This window comes from Grampus griseus, assembly GCF_964374135.1.
Source record: "Grampus griseus genome assembly, chromosome: 14".
Taxonomy (NCBI): domain Eukaryota; kingdom Metazoa; phylum Chordata; class Mammalia; order Artiodactyla; family Delphinidae; genus Grampus; species Grampus griseus.
The window spans coordinates 19,663,611-19,686,209 of NC_139008.1; the positions used below are offsets into that span (position 1 = coordinate 19,663,611).

The 22,599-nt window shown below is 46.5% G+C and overlaps 1 protein-coding gene across 1 annotated transcript in view; it reads right to left on the reverse strand.

The window, feature by feature from the left end:
• CACNG3 (calcium voltage-gated channel auxiliary subunit gamma 3) overlaps positions 1-22,599 on the reverse strand; it is a gene marked incomplete at both ends in the record, with an annotated part of 80,440 nt that overhangs the window by 11,683 nt on the left and 46,158 nt on the right. The gene's annotated exons all lie outside the window — the stretch shown is intronic.

Sequence of the window (22,599 nt, forward strand, 5' to 3'; positions counted from 1 at the left end):
TTGTGCAGGTGCACCCTGGGGAAACTGTCAGCATTTTCTTTCCTTTTCTTTCTTTGACATCAGCCTGACTTAACTTGTTGTGGGTGTTTGTTAACTAGCCAATTAACCAATCTCTGGGGCAGCTAATGGCTCTGCCAGTTCTCATAAATGACAAACAATTTCAGAACCTCTCACCACAACACAGCATGAAATTATGCCTTATTGTTCTTGTCGCTGCCGGCAGAGACGGCCTGGAAGTGAGGGGCAAGGTGGTGTCGTGGACAGTGGACAAGGTTTATGTTCACACGTAGCTGGGCTTATATTTTAGAGCAGTTACTATAAGAATTAAATAAGGCCATATATGAAGATGAGATAATTTTCGCAAAGCTCTAGGGACTTCATGATAATGGCCAGCACTTTTTAAGTGCTTCTAGCGGGCTAGGCACAGAGCTGAAACCTACATTCTTCTCTCATTTACTCTCATCCACTGCCTTAGGAGATAGGGACTATTCACACTGATATTTGATGATAAGACAACGCAGGATCACAGAGGAAAGAGAGTTGTCACAGCTGGTGAAGGGAAGAATCAATATTTGAATGGGCTTTACCATTACAATATGAAGGTAGCCGTTATTATTATGCCTATTATTAACTCATAATAATGAGTGCCATGTAGTTTTTAAAATTTATTTTATTGAAGCATAGTTGATTTACAATGTTGTGTTAGTTTCTGCTGTACAGCAACATGATTCAGTTATACATATATATACATAATTTTTCATATCCTTTTCTATTATGGTTTATTACAGGATATTGAATATAGTTCCCTGTGCTATACACTAGGACCTTGTTGTTTATTCATTCTGTATATAATAGTTTGCATCTGCTAATCCCAAACTCCCACTCCATCCCTCCCATACTGCCCCCCGCACCACCCCTGGCAACCACAAGTCTGTTCTGTGAGTCTGTTTCTGTTTTGTGGAAGTTCACTTATGTCATATCTTAGATTCCACATATAAGTGATATTATATGGTATTTGTCTTTCTCTTTCTAACTTACTTCACTTAGTATGATAATCTCTAGGTTCATCCATGTTGCTGCAAATGGCATTATTTCATTCTTTTTTATGGCTGAGTAATATTCCATTGTGTGTGTAAGTGTGTGTGTGTGTGTGTATCTCGCATCCTCTTCATCCATTCTTCTGTCAATGGACATTTAGGTTGCTTCCATCTCTTAAAGAGTGCCGTGTATTTAACACATACTATAAACAGGCTCCAAACCAGAGGCATTTCACAATAAATGATATGATATGAGCCCATCCTCTTGGTTCTGATTCTCTGCTTACCAGGCAAAGAATGGACTCAGAACCAAGAGGGCGGGGTCTTGGAGAGAAGGCTTGAAGACTCAAGGAAATTCTTGGAAGAAAAACAAACTCAGAACTCCTTCCCTAATATTGAAAGAAGGCCTTCATTTTTCTTGTTTGGATTTTAGAGTTTCATTCACAGATTCCTGTTTGCTTTTAAGCCCCATCGCCTTCCAGCTGGCTGGGTAACAAATCAGAATAAGTCACATACGTGAAGCACTTACCATCTACCACATGCCATTCTAAACACTTTACATGTTTTATCCTCTCTAGCTCTCAAGACAGCCTGGGGAGGTACCTGGTATGGTGAGCCCTATTTTACAGATGAGGATATCTGAAGCAAGTGATTTCTGCAAGGACACAGCTATAAGTGGCACACTCAAGGGTAAGTCTTCCAGACTCCAAAGCCAAGTTCATAGCCACTACTGTGAACTGCACTCTCTTCAACACATTTTAGAGTTGTAAGCAAGATCCTTTGCCAGATGGCTTTATGATAATTTCACGGTCCATCCACTGCTATGAACGGGACCAGTTGGTTTTTCCATCCACCGTGCTTTTTCCATGATGTGCATCAGGGGCCACGGAGCAGGACAAGGATGGTGGTTGTGGGACCACCTATCATTAGCTGTTTTACATTCTCCACGAAAGATTTCATAGGAAGGAAATGTTCAGCTGAAGATTAAATGTGAAAGCTACTGAAACAGACCAGTCAGAACCACGTGGGGATAAGGAACTACACACGTGCTCACATCTGCTTGTGAAATGGGCCTTACCTAAGGTGGCTTAAGGCAGCCTGAAACTAGGAGGTGGAGCCAGCAAACACCAGTAGCTCCTGGAGAAACAGTCACGAATTTTAAATGGTCTAAAGTGTCCCACCACCTGTTTTATATAGCCCACAAGCTAAGGCTGGTTTTTGCCTATGTAGATGATTAGAAAAAAATCAAAAGAAGAATACTGTTTCATGACAAGTAAAAAAATACATGAAATTCAACTTTCAGTGTCTATAAATAAAATTGTATTGAAACACAACCATGCCCATTTGTTTATGGTTTTCGTGCCAAATGGCAGAGCTGAGTAGTTGTGGCAGAGACGGCAAAGCCAAAAACGTTGACCCTCTGGCTAAGGAAAATTTTGCTGATCACGGTCCTGGAGATTTCAGTCCTGGGAAGTAGCACAAACTCTGGGAGGGCAAAAGTGGAAAGCAAACAGGAACTTGGGCCTTCTTGGGACTGGAGGACGTACTCCAAGCTGGTGATTCTAAAGCAGATAATACTCATCTATGGCGAATCTGGGTTGCAGAATGGTTTGTTTAGTGTATTTGTTTTGTTCTGTTTTTTACTTGTAGCATTTTATTGTATTTTTTAAAAATTAAATATGCTGCTGCAATTTAAAATTCAGGGTATGTCACATGAATGCTGACTTGCAGCTTCTCTTGAAAAATGGGGCTCTCTGTCCCACATTTCCATGGGAAAACAATCCCTAGCAGCCGGGCCTCAGCAACCCCCCGCTTTGGACTGGGTGCCAGCTCTCTAGTTGGCCACAGTTGCCCCCACCTCCCCAGGCCCTATGTCACTTGAGGAACCTATGGAAAATGACCTCTCCAAACCTCAGTTTCTTCTTCTTCTCCAGAATAAAGATAATAACAATAATAACTTCATGCGGTTGTCATGAGAATTAATTGAAGCTGTAATAGTAGTTACAGCACCTGGTGCTGTACTCAGCAGTTTCCACAGAACTCTGTTAAAATCAGGTAATGACGTAAGGCACTTAGTACAGTTCCTGGCACGTGGTAAGAACTCAATAAATTATAGCTATTCCTACCATTGGTGTTGGTAGGTATTTTAGGACCAGAAGAGACACATTGGTGCCATGGTGAGATTTTAAAAAGCAATATAAAAGGAAAGGGAGGGCTTCGCTGGTGGTGCAGTGGTTGAGAGTCCGCTTGCCGATGCAGGGGACGCGGGTTCGTGCCCCGGTCCGGGAAGATCCCACATGCCACGGAGCGGCTGGGCCCGTGAGCCATGGCCGCTGAGCCTGCGTGTCCGGAACCTGTGCTCCGCAACGGGAGAGGCCACAACAGTGAGAGGCCCGCGTACCGCAAAAAAAAAAAAAAAAAAAAGGAAAGGGAATCAAGACTTTCCCTGAGGAAGACTCCACGCTGAAAATGAAGCTGCTGGCACAAGTCATACACCCATCAAAAAGTGAACTTGGCCATTCATATAAGTAGCATATTGCCAGCTCCCAGAAATAACCACTATTTAGCATTTCTGTATGTTTCCTTCCAGGCTCCCCTCACATCCCCCACTGCTCCCCCTACCCCCAGGCTTCCACACACACATTGTTTTATAAAATCAGGATCTTGCTGGTCTTCTTTTTACTTACATTTTCTCATCAGTACTTCCCCACATCAGTAAATCTAAGAAAAAAAGGATGGGATTGGACTTGCCCATGAACTGCAGAGGCTGGAGCCAAAAGAGATGCTGAAAACAGGTACCCTGCAAGGATGAAGTTAGGATACAGAGATAAGCACCGTCCTAGCAGAGTTGAGGCTAAGGCACTGGGGCAGAGAGGAGCAGAAACCAGGAACGTGGTAAACCAGGAGAAGGATCAGTGGAGGTTGGTCTGAGGGACAGATCCAGTGGTGACTGGTGAGAGGTGATGGGAACCCACAGTAGAGCACATAGAAGAGCTAGGCTGTGAGAATCCACAGACTCCAGGACCCCAGGAAGAGGTTTGGAACGGCAGGTAGAGCCAGGAGAGATTTCCCAAAGTGTTGAGGTGTAATTACAGAGACTGGCTATGGGGTGACAACAAACTGGGCAGAGAAGGACAAAATCCTGGGCAGAGAAGATTGTGCTGACGGTTCTTCTCTGGCTCAGACAATGGAAGGATTCTTCCTTCCTATGAGGAAGGCGCCTCCTTTAAACCAACAATCCTTCTCAAAGGTCAAACCCTAGGAATAGTCCCATTACAATCAAGAATGAGATATGAATACCCACTATTGCCTCTATGATGTACCATGATTCTACAAGCTCCAGTGCAAGAAGAAATAAAACAAAATTAAGAGTTATACGCAATAGAAAAAAAATACGGTAAAGTTATCATTTTTCCAGGTGATAGAATAGTCTATTTGGGAAGCTGGAGGCAATTTGCTAGGGAAAAAATAGTAGAATGAATGAAAGAACTCAAGAAGTTGGCTTCTTCTAAGACATTAAACCATACAATAAAGCTGTAATAATTAAGTCATTGTGGCACTGACATTTAAAAGGAACATTTATTAGGATATTTTTTCAAAGAAGAGAAATATTACAAGGAAAATAAGAAACAGTCCATTATCCCGTATTCAGATAATCCCTGTTAAATTAAAAGAATATATGTATGTAGTTAGAAAATTCAAACAGTATATACAGAATGGCATAAGATTAAAGTAACAGCACTTCCCTCATCACCAAAAATTCTCTCACTTGATAACTTCGTAGAGTGATTTTTGTTAACTGAATGTTGAATAAAATCATGTCTAAGCTGAGATCTGAAGGTTAATTAAAAGTTAATCAGAGTAAAGGAGGTGTGTGCCTTCAGGCAGAGTGGAATAGTGTATGAGGTGATGAGAGGGAGTGAGTGAGGTGATGGGGGTGAGTGAGTCCCCATCTGGAGGGGGGGGTAGTAGTTCGGGGCTTTCAGAGGATCAGTGGTGGTTGGTCTGGGGGACAGATCCAGTGGTCACTGGTGACAGGTGATGGGTACCTGGGGTAGGGCAGATATGAGAACTGGGCTGTGAAGATTGATTGATTCAAACTTTTTCTCCTCCTTCCTTCCTTCCTTCCTTCCACCCTTCTCCCAAATTTATCAGACACCCACAGTGTACCAGAGTTGTTTTAAGTCCCAGGAATTGACTAGTGGCCAAGACAGAGAAGATTCTGGTCCTCAGAATTTACATTCTCACTGGAAAAGAGAGTCTATATAGTCAATAAAAGAACAAGATAACTGTGCTCTGAAGGAAGCCCAGAAGATGATGTGATGGTGACTGTGCATTGGGTGGGGGAGATGGTGGGCAATTTGCGGCAAGATGGTTCAGGGGGACAGGTGAGCTCAGACATGATAAAAAGAAAGAGTCAGTTGTGTGAACAGCCAGGGAAAGAGCTTTCTAGGCCAAGGGCACTGCAAGCACACAGGCTCTGGAGTTGGGAATGAGCTTGGTTAGTTTGGGGGACAGAAGGGAGGCCAGTGGGTGGAAGAGGGCCTATTTTGGTGGCGTTACCGGGTCCCTCAGCTGCCCTTCTAGCTGTCCCTTCAGCACTGAGGTCTCTGGAATGTCTAGGAGGTTGGGTTGCACAAGGACCAAAGTCAACTCCATCTCTTCCTTAGGATCAGGGTAACCTAAAGGACCTATGTGGTCCTGAGTGGCTTCCAGACATGCAAGGGAGGAAGCCAGGGTGGGGAGGGAGCCCCTAAAATAGGACATTTTTGTTTCTAACTGTTAAAGCCCTTGTTCCGTATCTCCAGGGAGGGTGGTGCTTCCACGTTCCGTGGCTCAGTCTCCATCCTGAGTATTTCCTTTCAGATCCGAGTACTGCGGGCACCCAGCCTGATCCTGGGAAATGGCGGATTAGGCTGTTTTGCTGTGAATTTTTACAAACAAGTCAGATTCTTGCAATCTGGAAAAACAGAGCCTGCCCCCTCTTCAGCATGTACCTGTTTGACCTGGAGAGAGGTCGTATGGTGCAGTGGTAGGAGCAAAGCTTGGAGCCCTCAGGCCTGAGTTCGAATCTCTATTCCACCACTTACTAACTCACTAGTTGGGCGACCTTGGGTGAGTTATTCATTCGCTTGAGCCTTTGTCTCCTCATCTGTTAAAATATCAATAATCTGCAGATGTTAGGATTTCTCCAAGAAGTAGGTACATTATCTGCTGTTTGTTTAGATGTACTCTGGGCCAGGCACTGGGTTAAGGGATCTCTGGGTACTGCTTACCACCCCGTGGAGCAGGCACTCCTACTGGTCATAGGCTGGGGTGAGGAGTAAGGATTCTGGAGCCAGACTGCCTGCATGTGAGTGCCAGCTGTGCCGCGTATTAGCTACAAGTTACTTAACTTATGTGTGTCTCAGTTTCCTTATCTGTAAACGGAGACTACTAACGGTATGTAGCTCGTGGATTTTTTTTTTTTTTTTTGGCGGTACGCGGGCCTCTCACTGTTGTGGCCTCTCCCGTTGCGGAGCACAGGCTCCGGATGCGCAGGCTCAGCGGCCATGGCTCACGGGCCCAGCCGCTCCGTGGCATGTGGGATCTTCCCGGACCGGGCCACGAACCCGTGTCCCCTGCATCGGCAGGCGGACTCTCAACCACTGCGCCACCTGGGAAACCCTGTGGGGTTTAATGAGGATTAGAAGAGTTAATATTTGTCAAGTGCTTTAGAGCGATGGTAAGTATTGTGTGTGTGTGTTAATTCAGTCAATCCATTTCTAGATGGCGAAACTGAGGCCTAAAACTAAGGTCTGTCTAACCTCAGAGCCTGAGATCTTAGCAAAATCCCCTAAGTGGCACTAACACAGCGCTGGGCACCAAGAAGAGGGTTAACAGGGACAGCTCTTAATGTTATTTGCGAACTCTGTTTCGGGCGTGGGGGGAGAGGAAGCCAGGGGGAAGCTGGAGATCGTGTCTCCTCCCTGCCACCCTCACATGGACATATCTGCACATGGGTAGACGTGTGTGTGTGTGCGTGTGCATGTGCACCCATACAGGGCTGGGCCAGGCAGGCAGCCTGAGGAGCTGGCGCACCCCAGCAGGAATAGGCCTAGAGCACCTGCTGTACCAAGTTTGGGCGAGGGCCAGACAGAGCTTTTCTGGGTCAGCTAAAGACAGCTCTGCCTTTATGGGTTTGGGCCTCAAGTCAGGAAATACTAGACCCAGAGCAGAAAGACCTGGGGAAATGAGAGAGCCATCCAAGGCCCAACCTTTTCAAGTTTGCGGTCCTGAAGGGAGACCCTGAATGGGGAGCAGCTGTCCCCAGGATGTCCCTCCTCTGATGGGAGGAGATCCCATTGGCAGAGCCTCTCAGTGGTCTTCAGGCGGAGCCCCATCCACCTCCCATGGGCGGTGAGTAGCCCACATTGACCGTCCTGGGCACAACTGGGTGGCTGTGGCACCACCCAACCTGACAAAGGATCACTTCTGAGCAGTTCTGGACCGTTACCATGTGCTCAGAGTGAGGGTGGATCCTCCTAACCAGCCCACCGAGCCCAGCATCAGTGCCCAGAACCTGGTCCAGCCCAGAAACACAGCCAAACCAGTGCCCAGAGCTTGGCCTCATCTCAGCCACGAGTCCAGCTGAAATGCCAGGCCCCTGAAATCCAGCTCAGAATCAAAACCAAGGCTCACTGGAGACCAGGGCTCTGGGTCCAGCGATACAGGTCTTTTAAGTCCCCATTGTGGTGAATCCGCCTTGAGAAATCAGGAAAGAAGAACAAACATCAAGTTTGTTTGTGCCCCGGACGTACTTGTGTTAAGAAAGCAAAAGTCACCACCTGATTGTAAGAATGTTTGGTTTCCTGGTGTTAAATATCCTCTTTATTACAGAGCATAAGTTACCTTAAAACGGTGGTTCTCAACATGGGCTGCAAATGGGAATTACGGGGGCTGGGGACACAGTAGGAAAATACCGATGCTCTGTTCTATCCCTGGAGATTCTTACTAATTAGTCAGGGCATCTGGAGTTTGCAGAGCTCCCCAGATGAGTCTAACTGTTCAGCTAAGGTTGAGACCCACAGCCTTTAGGGGAGTTCCCTCAAAAATAGGGACCATTATTTCATAGCAAATAATAAAGTTCAAAGATGTACTTCCAGCTTTATCTTGAAAATGAAAAGATCATTTATGAGAATATGTTTATTTTGTCTTACCTTTTCTTACTATGCACTAGGGTGAACCAAAAAGTAAGTTATGTGGATTTTGGGTGGGAGGGGGCATCCTTTGTCTGATAAAATCACATGATGGTCCAATATGAAATCTTTCACTTTCCCAGCTGGATTATAAAGTCTGACTTTCAGAGCAGGATCATAAAGTGGGTCATTTCTGCAAAAAATATTTGAGCATGTCATCATTTTCTCAAGGGCTTCTCTTAATCCTTTAACATTCAAATCACCGGATGCGCCTATCACATCATCACTCTTGTCGGTTTGCTCTTCTCGCATTGTTAACCAGTGTCCCTCTGCCAAGCTCTCGGCCGCCCATGGCTGGCATGTCACACCACGCCAGCAGATCTTCAGCGCCCCTCACATCCATCTCATGAAGTCCTGTGCATTTTGCGAGATACGCAATCTCACTTTGCAATCATTTCTGCCTCCTATTTGCATTGTATGGTCACATGCTGACAAGAGCTGGCAATCAGAGAGAGGCTGCCTGGCAAAGACCGTGAATTGTAGGGTATTAAACGGGGGTGGGGTGGGGTTGGAGGTGTGTTTGAGTAGAGACTGGCTTTATAAATGGTCAGGTGATGAATCACATATTCACATTAAGATGGAGCTTGCTGGCTTGTCTGTGCAACCGCACGTGTGCAGGAATTTGGATAATGAATTCACGGATAATGAGGACCCTGAACTAAACTTGGTCTCTCTGAGCAAGACGAAGCACTTGGGGTTTCAGCAATTAGGGCCCACGGCTCCTAATAAGAGCACCACTGGAGTGAGTGAGGTAAGGAGAAATAAACATCCTCTTCTGAGGTTCCTGAACTGCTGTCAGTGCACATCCTGAATTCAGTCTTGTTCAACAGATGTCTACTGGGGTGCCTGCTTTGCATTAAGCAGTGTCCTGGGCACGTCGGATTCATCAGTGAATGAAACAGTGTAGGTTCTGGATCTCAAGGCTGTTACATGCTAGTGGGGGAGAGACCGAAAGTGAACAAATAAATGAACAAAACAAAGGTTTCTGTAAAAAGGAAGAGGTAATTTCAAATAGTGATAAATGCCATGAAAATAATAAACCCCAGAGAGAGAGAGAGTGACCTGGGGGCAGTGGGGGGAAATTGTGAGATTGGGTGGACAGGGAAGGCCTCTCTGAGAAGGTGACCCGAGTGACAAGATGAAGCCACTCAAGGGAAGATTTGAGGGAAGAACTTTCTAGGAAGAGGGCACCACAAGTGCAAAGGCCCCAGGGAAAGATAATACTTAGTGTGTTTCTGGAACCAAGGGGAGTGCAGGGAGCAGAGTGAGTGAGGGGGAGGCAGGATAAGACCAGTTCCACGAAGGAGCCAGACGATGGAGCCCCTTCCAGGCCAGGGCTGGAAGCTGGAAAGGCGTGTGGTCCATGCTTTTGGAGGGCTTTACACACGTGAGAAACACAATCTGATTTATAGTTTTAGAAGATCTCTTCGAAGATGGCAGGGGCTTGCAGAGGAGCAGGAAGGGAAGAGCATCTTCAGAGGAATCACTGAAAGCCATCCTGAACCTTCTGAAGAAGTAACTGCCGATGGCGGAGGAACGGCGGTCCAGCCAGAGTCCAGCCACATCCACCCAGAGAGAGATGCTCCATCGCGAGAGCGTCCTGCCTTAGAACCAAGTGCAGGAAGTGGAGCTCAGAGCAGGGCACTGTGGGTGCTACCTGTCCTTCTCTGCACCCAGTTCTAGGCCTGATTTATTTTGAAGAGCCTGGTGTTGGGCATTTTGCTTCATCAGCCCCTCTGCTCGGTTTGGGGTAAAATCTTTCCCTGGTGCTTAATTATTTGGTTGATTGCAGGCCCAACTGGAACACCAGCCTAGCCCAAAGCCCAGGTCCTAGCCGGTCCTGGATCACAGAACCGACAGCCCGGCCCATCCTAGCCAGGACGGCAGTTCTATCCGGTTCTGTGTTCTAGATCCCCTTTGCAGCCTGGCACACAGCCTGGCACCTGGAACTTCACAGGCGCTGGTGTAGGATTAACCAACTATGCAGAATAAGCCATGTGTTTGGGGTACCAGGAAAGCAGGGGTACAGAGAGAGAGAAAAAAAATGAGAATTGGAAATTAATTGATATTTGACTTTTACAAAAGATCATTAAAATAGCACAGAAGAAACTCCAGAAGTGCGTTGATCTTTCTTATGTAATAGCTTAGTATTATTATTTTAGTATCGGATTATCTATGAGGGTGGGGTGGCCACCATAATCATTTTAGTGCTTCTAAAAATCATCTTAATCCTGCCTTGGCAAGCATCGGCAGGAATCGAGAGCCCATCCAGACCACACAGGTAGCCGTGGCCATGGCAGGGGCTCTGCGGAGAAGGCTGCGGCCCCCTCATCTCTGCTGCTTGTAAATGGTGACATTTTTCCTCCAGAGGTGCCTGGAAACGTTGGACCCACCTGCATAAGAATCACTTGGGCTCTTAGGAAAAAAAGCACATTTATCGGCCCCCCACATGACTTAATGATTTAGGGAGAGTCTGAGAAACTTCTTTTTAGCAAGCTCCTCCAGGATTCTGATGAGCACCGGAGTCTGAGAGCCACATTCTGCAGCCAGATGGACGTGTGGTCAGGGTCACACACACAGACGACTCGGCCTCTGTGGGTATGTGAGACCCTGGCTGGGGAACAGGTCCAGACAGGGTTTTGGAGGGTTTGTGGAGAGCGATTCCCTCTTAGAAGATTGAGGTTGAGGCCATACAAGACTTTTCCTCAACTAGTGAGCATCACACAGTCCTGAGTCCCTGCCCCCGGCTGTGAGCTCAGAGCAGCCCATTCTTTGGACTTGGCCTTCACATTCCCAGGCGCTAGCAGTTCCCAAAGGCAGCGCCACACATGGTCACAGAGACACACTGACAGACCTGAGGGACATTCATTGTGTGACTTGGAATCTACTCCTCGTTACTGGACCCCTTCATTTGTTCTTTAACTGCTGTAAGCACCGTGTAAATGGCACACTTACACTATAACAGGTGGAGGTATGGGGTTCAAAAGGTTATTGTTATTTTTTAATAGACTTTACTTTTAAGAGCAGTTTTAGGTTCACAGCAAAATTGAAGGGATGGTCCAGAGATTTCCCATATCCTCCTCCCCCGACACATGCGTAGCGTCCCCATTATCTGCCTCCCCACCAGAGTGGTACCTTTGTTATAACTGATGAACTTACATTGATACATGGTTATCACTCAAATCCATAGTTTACATTATGGTTCATTCTTGGTGTTGTATATTCCATGGGTTTGGACAAACATGTAACAATATGTATCCATCATGACAGTATCACACAGAGTAGTTTCACTGCCTTAAAAATATCCTCTGTGCTTCACCTATTCATCCATCCCTCCACGGAACCCCTGGCAATCACTGTTCCTTTTACTGTCTCCATAGTTTTGCCTTTCCCAGAATGTCATATAGTTGGAATCACACAGTATGTGGCCTTTTGAGATTAGCTTCTTTCACTTAGTAAAACGCATTTAAGAGTCCTCCATGTCTTTTCATGGCTTCATAGCTCATTTTTTTTTAGCACTGAATAATATTCCATTGGATTTGCTACAGTTTATTTATCCACTCACCTACTGAAGGACATCTTGGCTGCTTCCAGATCTTGGCAATTGTGAATATAGTTGCTATAAATATCCATGTGTAGGCTGTTGTGTAGATATAAATACCAAGGAGTATTTGGGTAAATACCAAGGTGTGTGATCCAGAGTACGGTGAGAGGGAGGGGTGTGAGTAGGACAAGGTGGGACAGGAGAGATGAGAGGAGGTCAGATGGGCTTTACTCTGAGGGCCTGGTTTTACTCCAAGTGCAGCACAGGTACACATATACCAAAGCATCCTCCAAAGTGGCTGTTCCATTTTGCATTCCCACCAGAAATGCATGAGAGTTCCTGCTGCTTCACATCCTCGCCAGCATTTGGTGTTGTCAGCGTTCTGGATTTTGGCCGTTCTAATAGGTACTTGTAGTATCTCATTGTTTTAATTTGAATTTGCCTGAAGACATGTGATGTGGAGCATATTTTCATATGCTTATTTGCCATCCGTATATCTTCTTTGATGACATGTCTGTTTTGGTCTTTGGCCCATTTTAAAACCAGGTTCTTTGTTTTCTTATTGTTGGTTTTTAAGAGTTCTTTATATATTTTGGGTAACAGCCATTTATCACATGTATCTTTGGCAGATATTTTCTCCCAGCCTGTGGCTTATCTTCTCATTTTCTTGACATCGTCTTTACAAAAGGTTGTTTTTTCAACCCTAATTTGGCACTTTCTTCATTAAAAAAAAATCCAGAAAAGTTTTGTTTTTTGTAAAGTGACATCTTTTAAATCGTGAGGGACCTGGGCTCAGTTTCTGCCCCACTGCAATCTCTGTGAACATGTTGCAGGATCAAACCCACAAACCTGGAGTCTATGTTGAAACTGTCCATATAGAAAGCCACACTTTCGAAATTTTGTGCCATTCTGACTCCACTAACCTGAGAAGGGGGAGAGAGAGTCTCCTGTATCTGTTTCCAGCTACCTTGGACTGCTCATTTCAACCTTCACTGGGCAGCTCTGCCCACACAAACAGATTTGCTCCCAAGCAAATCCATCCTGGGCCCTGACATTTATCCAGCATCTTTAACTCTTTTCTATTCATTAAGCATGGGTGGTGGCCATGGCAACCATTAACTGCACCTGACATCCAGGAATAGTTCTGGCGTTTCGAGCAAACACCATCCTGGGATTTAGTTCTGCAAGATACAGAGCCTGGCTGCCTCCCTGTAACCTGTGCGGACGTCATCGTTTCTCCCCTGAATCTGAGGTGCCCTCCAGGCCTCTTGCCTGTCTGGGCAGGAGAAAGAATGTGGGGCCTCTTCCTCCAAATCCCCCATTCTCACTGCCCATTCACCCACCAGAGTCCTTCTGAGTTGCAGTATGATGGGGGTGAGGCAGGGGGCATCTCTAGGTGGGATGAGTCTAAGGGCAGGTGTGTGTGTGTGTGTGTGTGTGAGAGAGAGAGAGAGAGAGAGAGAGAGAGATGGGGTAGGGATGCCCCCACCTACCCCCAGGGGAGCATCTGGAGTTATCAGAGGTGGATACAAATATATTTTAGAAAAGCAGAGAAGGTAAACGGGCCTGGTGCCCAGTGTGGATATGTCTGTTTGCCTCTGTGTGTTTTGGGGTGTGGTATATGTGTACCTGTGCCGTACTTGGAATAAAACCAGGCCCTTAGAGTAAAACCCATGTGACCTCCTCTCATCTCTCCCATCCCACCTTGTCCTACTCACACCCCTCCCTCTCACTATACTCTGGATCAGCTATTCTCAGACTTTAATATGGGCACCTTGTAAAAATGCAGATTTGAAACCCGCAGGTCTGGGAAAGGGGCTGAGATTCTGCCTCTTCTGGGATTTCCAACCAGCTCCTAGGTGGTGCAGATACTGCTGGTCTGTGGACCACACTTTGAGTAGCTAGGTCTGGCCCAGGGGCTCTCATTCCTGGCTGACCCCAGATCACCGAGAAGCTCTTAAATAGTACTGGTGCCTACGTCGACAGACGAATGGATACAGAAGATGAGGCACATATATACAATGGAATATTACTCAGCCATAAAAAGAAACGAAATTGAGTTATTTGCAGTGAGGTGAATGAACCTAGAGTCTGTCATACAGAGTGAAGTAAGTCAGAAAGAGAAAACCAAATACTGTATGCTAACGCACATATATGGAATCTAAAAAAACGGTACTGATGAACCTAGTGGCAGGGCAGGAATAAAGACGCAGATGTAGAGAACGGACTTGAGGACACGGTGGGGGCAGACGGGGGGAAGGGGAAGCTGGGATGAAGTGAGAGAGTAGCATCGACATATATACACTACCAAATGTAAAATAGATAGCTAGTGGGAAGCAGCCGCATAGCACAGGGAGATCAGCTCAGTGCTTTGTGACCACCTAGAGGTGTGGGATAGGGAGGGTGGGAGAGAAATGCAAGAGGGAGGGGATATTGGGATATATGTATACTTATAGCTGATTCACTTTGTTATACAGCAGAAACTAACATAACATTGTAAAGCAATTATACTCCAATAAAGATATTAAAAAAAAAATAGTACTGGTGCCTAGACCCCAATGCAGACCAGCGGAATCAGAATTTCTGGATGTGAGGCTCAGTCTTTTTAGCTCCCCCAGGTGATTCTACTGTGCAGGAGGTTGAGGAACACAGCTTTTTGCCTGGACCACTCTCTCCCGGCCCTTCACGGAGCTGTCTTGTTCTCAGCGTTTAGATCTCCACCTGCCTTGAACACTTTCAGTCACTTCCTTCACAAAGCTTATGATTATATGTGAGTGCGCTTATTATCTTCTTTATATTTATTGCCTTGTTTAATTTCTGACTTCTTCACTAGAATATAAGCACCATTGTGTCTCAAACATCTTCTACAAGGCCTGCTACATAGTAGGTTATTCATAAGTATTTATCGAATGTCTGTTTGTTGTGTGTTGTATCTGAGGGAATTTTAGACAAGGTGGCTTTCTGTTGGATAAGGACAAAAGTGCTATGCAGTCCTTTGTGATCTGGACCTTGCGCATCTCCAGATTCTTCTCCTCACACTCCTCTTGCACTGGCTTTGCTTTTCTCACCTGCCTCAGGACCTTTGAATCTATACTCTGTCTGCCTCATACATGCTTCTCTATCCATTCCCCATTTGATTAATTCCTACTTTTCCTTAAGATCTTACCATCCACGCATCCTCAGGCTGATGCCACCTAATTATTTGCTCTCACAGCACCCCATGCTTTTCTTTTGGGAGACATATTATAAATAATTAATTATGGGTTTAATTACATGTCTGTTTATTCTATGCTACTATGAATTCCAAGAATGCATCTCCTTTTTATTTATTTGTTTGTTTGTTTGTTTATTACTTTTGGCTGCGTTGGGTCTTCGTTGCTGCACATGGGCTTTCTCTAGCTGCGGTGAGCCGGGACTGCTCTTCATTGTGGTGTGTGAGCTTCTCATTGCAGTGGCTTCTCTTGTTGTGGAACATGGGCTCTAGGCGCGCTGGCTTAAGTAGTTGTGGTGCACGGGCTCAGTAGTTGTGGCTCACGGGCTCTAGAGCGCAAGCTTAGTAGTTGTGGCGCATGGGCTTAGCTGCTCCGCGGCATGTGGGATCTTCCCAAACCAGGGTTTGAACCCGTGTCCCCTGCATTGGCAGGCAGATTCTTAATCACTGCGCCACCGGGGAAACCCCATCCGTCTCCTTGTTTACTGCTGTCTTCCCAGTGCCTGGCGCACAGTAGGTCATTAAATAAACAAATAAGTAAATGAAGGGATGAGTATTAAGTATCTCCTCCAAGTCTGAAGTCTTCTCTAAGCTTCTTGTGTCAGCATCTCTTCACTGCCTGAGACCCTCTTATCCCAGAGCCTTTCGAAACCTGAGCCTTTGAATTGCCCACTTTCCTTTTCCCTCTTCCTAAGTCTGTGGCTTTTTCTCTTTGGGTCCTCAAGCCAAGCCCACTCCGTAACTACATCCATCTCTCTCCAAGGGGGATGCTGAAGCTCACAGCACATTCACTGTGCCCCCTTCAGCTGGCAGTGCTGTCCCCTGGTTGTGGCCTGGAGCCTACAGTCAGTTGTCACTAGCTAGGCTGGTTCAGGATCCAGGGGCAGTGGGGGAGGGATCCTGGTGTGTCTCTCTGGGGATCAGGGAGGCTGAGGTCACTGATCTGTACCAGGACTCTGGAGGGGACATCTGTCCTACCTGCCTGAGGATTGTCCATTTTCCTATCTTCTGGTATCAGCATCCTGATTCCGTTGTAGGAGATCATTTCTCCCTCACTTCAGTCCATGTATCGGGGTTGCGGGGGGAGAAGGGTGACACCATTATTAGCTTAGAGGCGGACATGTGATGACCAATCAAAATTCTAAATTGGCCTGGCTGTTGTGGTTGGCTAAAGGGGGAGCCCATGACCTAGATGTGACCAGTCAACACATTCCACCTCCCTGATCAGAGGGACTGGCTCAGGGAAGGGCAAGTGACCAAGCTGGTCTATTGAGGATAGTCCTGGAGCCTTGGCTACAACTGTTAGGGAAGGAAAATGTTCTTTCTCACTGTGTTGCTAAGGTAGTAAGCTGGAACTGGAGCTTGGCAAGGACCCCTCTTGGAGAGGGCAAGCCTGAGGGTGAAACTGAGATGAAGACGTATTGCTGACAGGGGTTGAAGGTCTGAATCTTGATGACATCATTTGAACCCCTGGATGCAGCCATGCCTGAATTAGGTAAACCCTTGGGTGTTTCAGTTACATAAGCCAGTAGCTCCTCAGGCTGCTCATGATTATTGGAGATGGGTTTCTGTCATTTGCAATCAAAAGTGTTCACAAATATAAGATCACCTCCTTGGAAGCGTAGTCTCTACTATACATTATATATTAAAAATCCTGTTATTTGTCAATCCCAGTTCTAAGCACTTTTGATCTAACGCTATGTGATAGGTACTCATCTTATTTTTTTATTTTATTTTATTTTTTTGCGGTACGCGGGCCTCTCACTGCTGTGGTCTCTCCCATTGCGGAGCACAGGCTCCGGACGCGCAGGCTCGGCGGCCATGGCTCACGGGCCCAGCCGCTCTGCGGCTTGTGGGATCTTCACACACCGGGGCACGAATCCATGTCCCCTGCATCGGCAGGCAGACTCTCAACCACTGTGCCACCAAGGAAGCCCAGTACTCATCTTATTGATGAGGAAACTGAGTCATAGAGAAATATGTAACTTGCCCAAGATGACACATCCAATCTGTGGCAGACTCAGGATTCAAACCCAGAGTCCGGTTCCAGAGTCCATGCATGTACCCCTCTCCTGCCCTGCCTCTCTTTCCAAAACTGACTGTACTCAGTGTTCGCCACACATAATTTCACCCTCACACCACAGCACTCTTGTTATCACCCTATTACAATGTGTAAATTGAAGCTCAGAGAGGGTAAGTATCTTACCCAATTAACACAGCTCATGAGGGGCAGATTCAGAACTTAAATTCAGGTTCTTCTGACTCCAAAAATCTCAGTGTGCTCCCTCATGACTAACCAGAAAAGGACTCAGTAACCAGCCTTTTTCTAGGCTCTCATAGACCCTAATTCCTCCACAGAGCTTCCTCTGGGTGTGAGAGTTCTCAGTCATTTCACAGCCTCAGCCTGTGCCCCATTTGGACCCTTTTCTTTCATCAAGTATGAGTCTCACCCTTAGGAATCCAGATTCTGTTTCTTTCACTCAGTAAATATTTCTTGCATAAATGAATGAGTGTGCCTCCTGCTGAGAGGACTGGATTGACAATCAGCAGTGACTGAATTTCAACGGTTCCTGATACATCCAGGAGGTAAAGCTGATTCAGGCATGGCGGAATCCAGGGTCTCAGATGAGGTCATCAGGATTTGAACACTCATCACCCCTCTGTGGTTTCAACTTCCAGCAACTGTCTAAAAAGCTACCCATTGAAGAGAGTGGGTGACCCCAGAGCAAAACACATCTGTCTCCCAGCTTCAGGTTTGCCCCAAGCCCGCGTTGCAGACCTGGGCAACTCACGTAACCATTTCCGGTCTTGGTATCCATGTTTGTGAAATGAGGATCACCAGCCCTACCTTTCTTGCTTCTCAGGCTTGCTGTGAGAATCAGTGAGGTCACGGGCACAGGAAGAGTACTGAGCATCATTCCCCAAGAGCAGAGCTCGCTGGCGTGGACGAGGCTTGTGTGTCTCTGGGGTCCGGCAGCTGGGACTCAGGACAGGGAGAGCCCGGACTACTGAGTGTGCTGGATCTCCAGTGTGTGAAGCAGTGAAGTGGGACAAAGCTGTGTGGTCGCCGACTCTTCTGGTATATTAACTGATCTCCCCCCTCCGCCCCGCCGCCATCCCTTTTCCCCATCATACTTTCTTCTGCCCCAGGGAATGAGAAAACCTTAGCAGACGCCAGTATGCACGTAAGATGACTCAGACCAGACGTCCCCACTCCTTCTGCCCCTCTGAGCTTAGATGCCCTTCAAGGAAAGGGATTGGCTGAGATTAAACTCCTCCCCCAATGGAGCAGGGCTCATAACAAAAATTCATTCATGTTACTCAAGAAATAGCAATTAGCCACCTGCTAGGTTCCAGGCACCAGGCTAGGCACTGGGACTACTGTTCCATGACATAGCAAACACCCTGGGACCCTTCTGGGGGGAAAGGAGGACAATTGAACAGTTGATTTCAGACAGTGATCAGAGCTCTGAAGAATTTCAAGCAGGATGAGGGGCTCGGGAGTCACCGAGGGTGACGATCAATCAAGGGTGTCTCTGAGGGGCACGTGTGGCCTGAGGACTGAATGCGGGAGGAACCAGGCCCACCTTAGGCAGCGGGAAGAGGAAGCGCTGAGGTGGGAGTGAGCTGGGGAGTCGAGGGACGAGGAGGACCCCGTAGGGAACAAGAGAGTGTGGAGGGAGAAGGAGATGGAGGCTGCGGCCACGGGGCCGGCGGGAGCTGTGGGCCACAGAACAGCACTGGGGCCTTCTTGCAAGTATGGTGGGGCCTTGGGGACGGAGGGTAAGCGGGAGAGTGATATGACCCAATGGATATTTAAAAAATGACCCCTCAGGCTGCTGAGTGGAGAATGGTCTTGACAGGGAGAAGCCTGAAAGCTGGGACCCTGCAGTCCTGGGATGAGAGCGATGGATGATGGGGGCTTTAGTGAAGCAGGCAGGTCGGGAGGTGGGAGAAGCTTATGGCTGACTCTTTTTGAAGGCAGAGCTGACGAGATTTGGATGTTAGATGTCGGGGGAGAAAAGAGGCATCAAGGTTGTCTAAGTTTTGGGCCTGTCCGAACAGGGTAAGTAGTGGTATCAGGAAACGAGATGGGAAAACTGGACAAGAAGCAGGTTTCAGAAAGAAATTAAGAAACTAAATTCACTCTCAGAAAAACACAGTTGTATTCATGCAGACTTGGGTTTGTGGGCTGAGATCTGTACTCATTAGAAATACAAGCAGAGAAGTTGGAAGAAGTTGCGTTGGAATCGAGCTCCCCCACTTCCTGTGTGACCTTGGGCCTGAACTTCATTTTTCTATAAGTGAGGACACCAGTATGTTTCTAAAAGGCTTTACTGTTGTTGTTTGTCTTTGGGGGAATTCAATAAAATAATGTATATGAAGCATCCAGCAAGGTGCCGGACACACACTGGGTGCTAAATCAAAGTTAGTTTTAGCTTTCTTCCCTTTGCCTTTCTAGGTAGAGGTCAGGTCTCCGTTTGTGGATTGATCTTTATCAATAACAACCTTGTGGAGGTGATGACCTTGACCCATGCTCAGTATCAACTGCTCTACATAAACATGGAGTCAGAGTGACCTGGGATGGCATCCTGACTCTGCCACTAACTAGCTGTTCATCCTTGGACAAGTTATCCCACCTCTCTGAGCTTTAGTTTCCATAGTTTAAAATGGGTATAATGATGCCCTCCTCAGAGGGCTGCTATGAATATTAAAGGGACTATGTAAGAGCCAAAAAGTTTGGAAATATCTAGATGACTCTCAAGATGGGAAGGGTTGGATTCATTGAGGTGTAGCCATACTATGGACGACCAGGCAGCCTTTACTCTATGACTATATGGGTTGATCAGGAAAGATGTCCATAACGGATGCATTTTTTTAAAGTAGCAGTTTAATATGGAAGGTGTCCTCTCATTTTTGTAAGGCAAAAAATAAGTGTAAGTGGATTATAAGGCAGTTTATCTGAATAGTGGCTCTAGGATTTGAGCAGTGCACCACCTGAGCAACTGTATATAGATTATTTTGTGGATTGATAGCTAAATATGTACCTACTGATTTAGACATAGAATAGTCATGGATATAGATCGGGACATAGATATGTCTCAATAAGGATAGTAAAAGATTGAGATGGTTACTTTCAACAGCGGTTACGTCTGTGGGGTAGGGAGGGACAGAATTTGTGTGGCAGAATGGGGGGACAACTTCTGCCTCTTACTCTATTTCTTAAAGTGGATTATGAATGAGTTTTACATTTTTGGTTCCATTTCCCTATATTTTTCAGATTAAAAACGCTCCAAAAAACAGAGGTAGTATGTAAGAAAATGTTTAGCTGATCATTGTCTGGGGCTTGTGTGTTCAATAAAAATGGCAACCAAAGGGGGAAAAGAGGCAATCAAGAGTGTGTTTGATGAGGAGAGGCAGGTCTGAAGGCTAAAAGGAACTGTGGCCATGAAGCTCACAGCTTGTCTTGGCGGCAGGTACCCAAGAGTGACCAGGGTTCCTTCGAGGTGCTTATGAGGTCATAGAGCTGTTCTCAGGAGCTGGCTGGGCTTGTTTCTCCGGGGATTTGGAGACAGTGGCTGCTTTTTCTCACCGAGCTAAGGAGTGATGCTGATGTGAGAGCTTCAGTCCTAGTAGGAGAGTGGGAGCCATCAGCAGGGCATGGGGTGACCGTGGGGGTGGATACATCTGAGTTCCAGGCCATTCTGCCCTCCTCCTCCAGCCAGTCTGGCTTCCAGTTCAGGTCCCACCATCACACTAGCTGTGTAACTTTGGCAAGTGAATTAACCACTCGAGGCCTCAGTTTCCTCATCTGGAAAATGGATATAATCATAGTCCTTAACTCTGAGGGTTGTCATGAGGATTAAATGAGATCACATAGGGGGAAGTATGTCACATGGTGAAATACTCATGAACCCCCAGCTAGAATTCGCATGAGTATTATTTCCAAGGTTTGCAATCCGTTTTCCAAAATTCTGAAATCCAAAAAAAAAAAGGAAAGTTCCTTGTTATTTATTTGGGAACAAAGCTGTGAGGTCATGACATGGACTCAGCTGATGGCAAAACCTGACCTGAGCTGACTTGAGAAAGTATCCGTGGTCTTTATGGATCTCGCCTGTTGGAACTATTTTGAAGTTTTGCTGCAGAGTGATGAATGCATCTGATAGCAGGGTACTGCCCATAGGCGTAAAGCCATCTACGGTAAATGTACCCTAGTCCCTTTCTAAAATCCTAAACATTCTGATTCCTAAAATGCATCTGAGTACAGGTCTGTGGGTACAGCTACCGCAAAACATGTGTTCCCCAGCCTTCATGCCTTTCTCTGTATATTTATACCAGCTTTTAGTATTGGTCTGATAGGTCTCTTTAAATCAACTCGCTTTTTAAAAACCCAAATTTATTTAAAAGGAGACTTTATAACTTGACTGTAAACGGAAAGCTAGTATCACTGGCCATAAATAGAAGGCCACTTAGAAAATAAACACAATAAAAACAAAGTGATGTTATTAAATTCCAGCTAGACACTGTGAATTGAAAAGTAAATAGCTTTCTCCGCATGTGGTGAGATGTTATTTAATACCATGTCGGGATTCCAGGCATTAGCCATGGTAGGTGCCCCCTGAGGCACGGGGGTGTGGGAGCCTCTGCTGGTGTGCTATAATGTAGCCTCCAGGTAGAAGGAAGGGGCTAGGTAACCCCCCTTCCATCTGGGTTGGGTGGCACTGATTTTTTTTTTTTTTTTTTTTGCGGCATGCGGGCCTCTCACTGTTGTGGCCTCTCCCGTTGCGGAGCACAGGCACCGGACGCGCAGGCTCAGCGGCCATGGCTCATGGGCCCAGCCGCTCTGCAGCATGTGGGATCTTCCCGGACCGGGGCACGAACCCGTGTCCCCTGCATCGGCAGGCGGACTCTCAACTACTGCGCCACCAGGGAAGCCCCAGGCAGAACATTTTGATGGCTAATAAATCCTCAGAAAAGAACTGGGCTTTGGCTAACACCAAGGAAGAGTCTGTTCTCTAGATTCATCCATGAGGCCAGGGCTTCCTACCTTTTCCACATCATGGTGCCCTGGGGCAAAAGGTCAAGGCCACTCACAGCCCTGAGGCATCAAGTTTCAGCCAGGGCCACTGGGCTGCCCTGAGGGCCGAGGGGATCCAGGCCAGGGCCAGCTTCAGGAGTGGAAGAATGGAACGGTCTCACAGTGTCCCATGCTCAGAAGAGTCCTATGCTTGGTTGAATGCTCTGCTCTTACCGTCTTGAAATTCTTAACATTTTTGGAAAAATGAAAAAATTTTTCATTTCGCACTGGTTCCGTTAAATTAAGGATCTACTCCTGTTCTACACACCGGTAACCCAAGGCACATCTGGAGAGGAGCTCTGTTTTAGGGCATTGAGACATGCTAGATATACCTTTTTGGCCAGTTTCATCTTTTTTTAACTAATCCTGAAAGGTGTAGAAAAATGAAAGTTTTTAAAAAATAGATGTGCTAGAGAACAAAAGGAAACAAAAAACCCTCTTAGTGTGGTGTTCTGAGCTTTGACTCTGGAGCCAGAGTGCCTGGGTTCAAA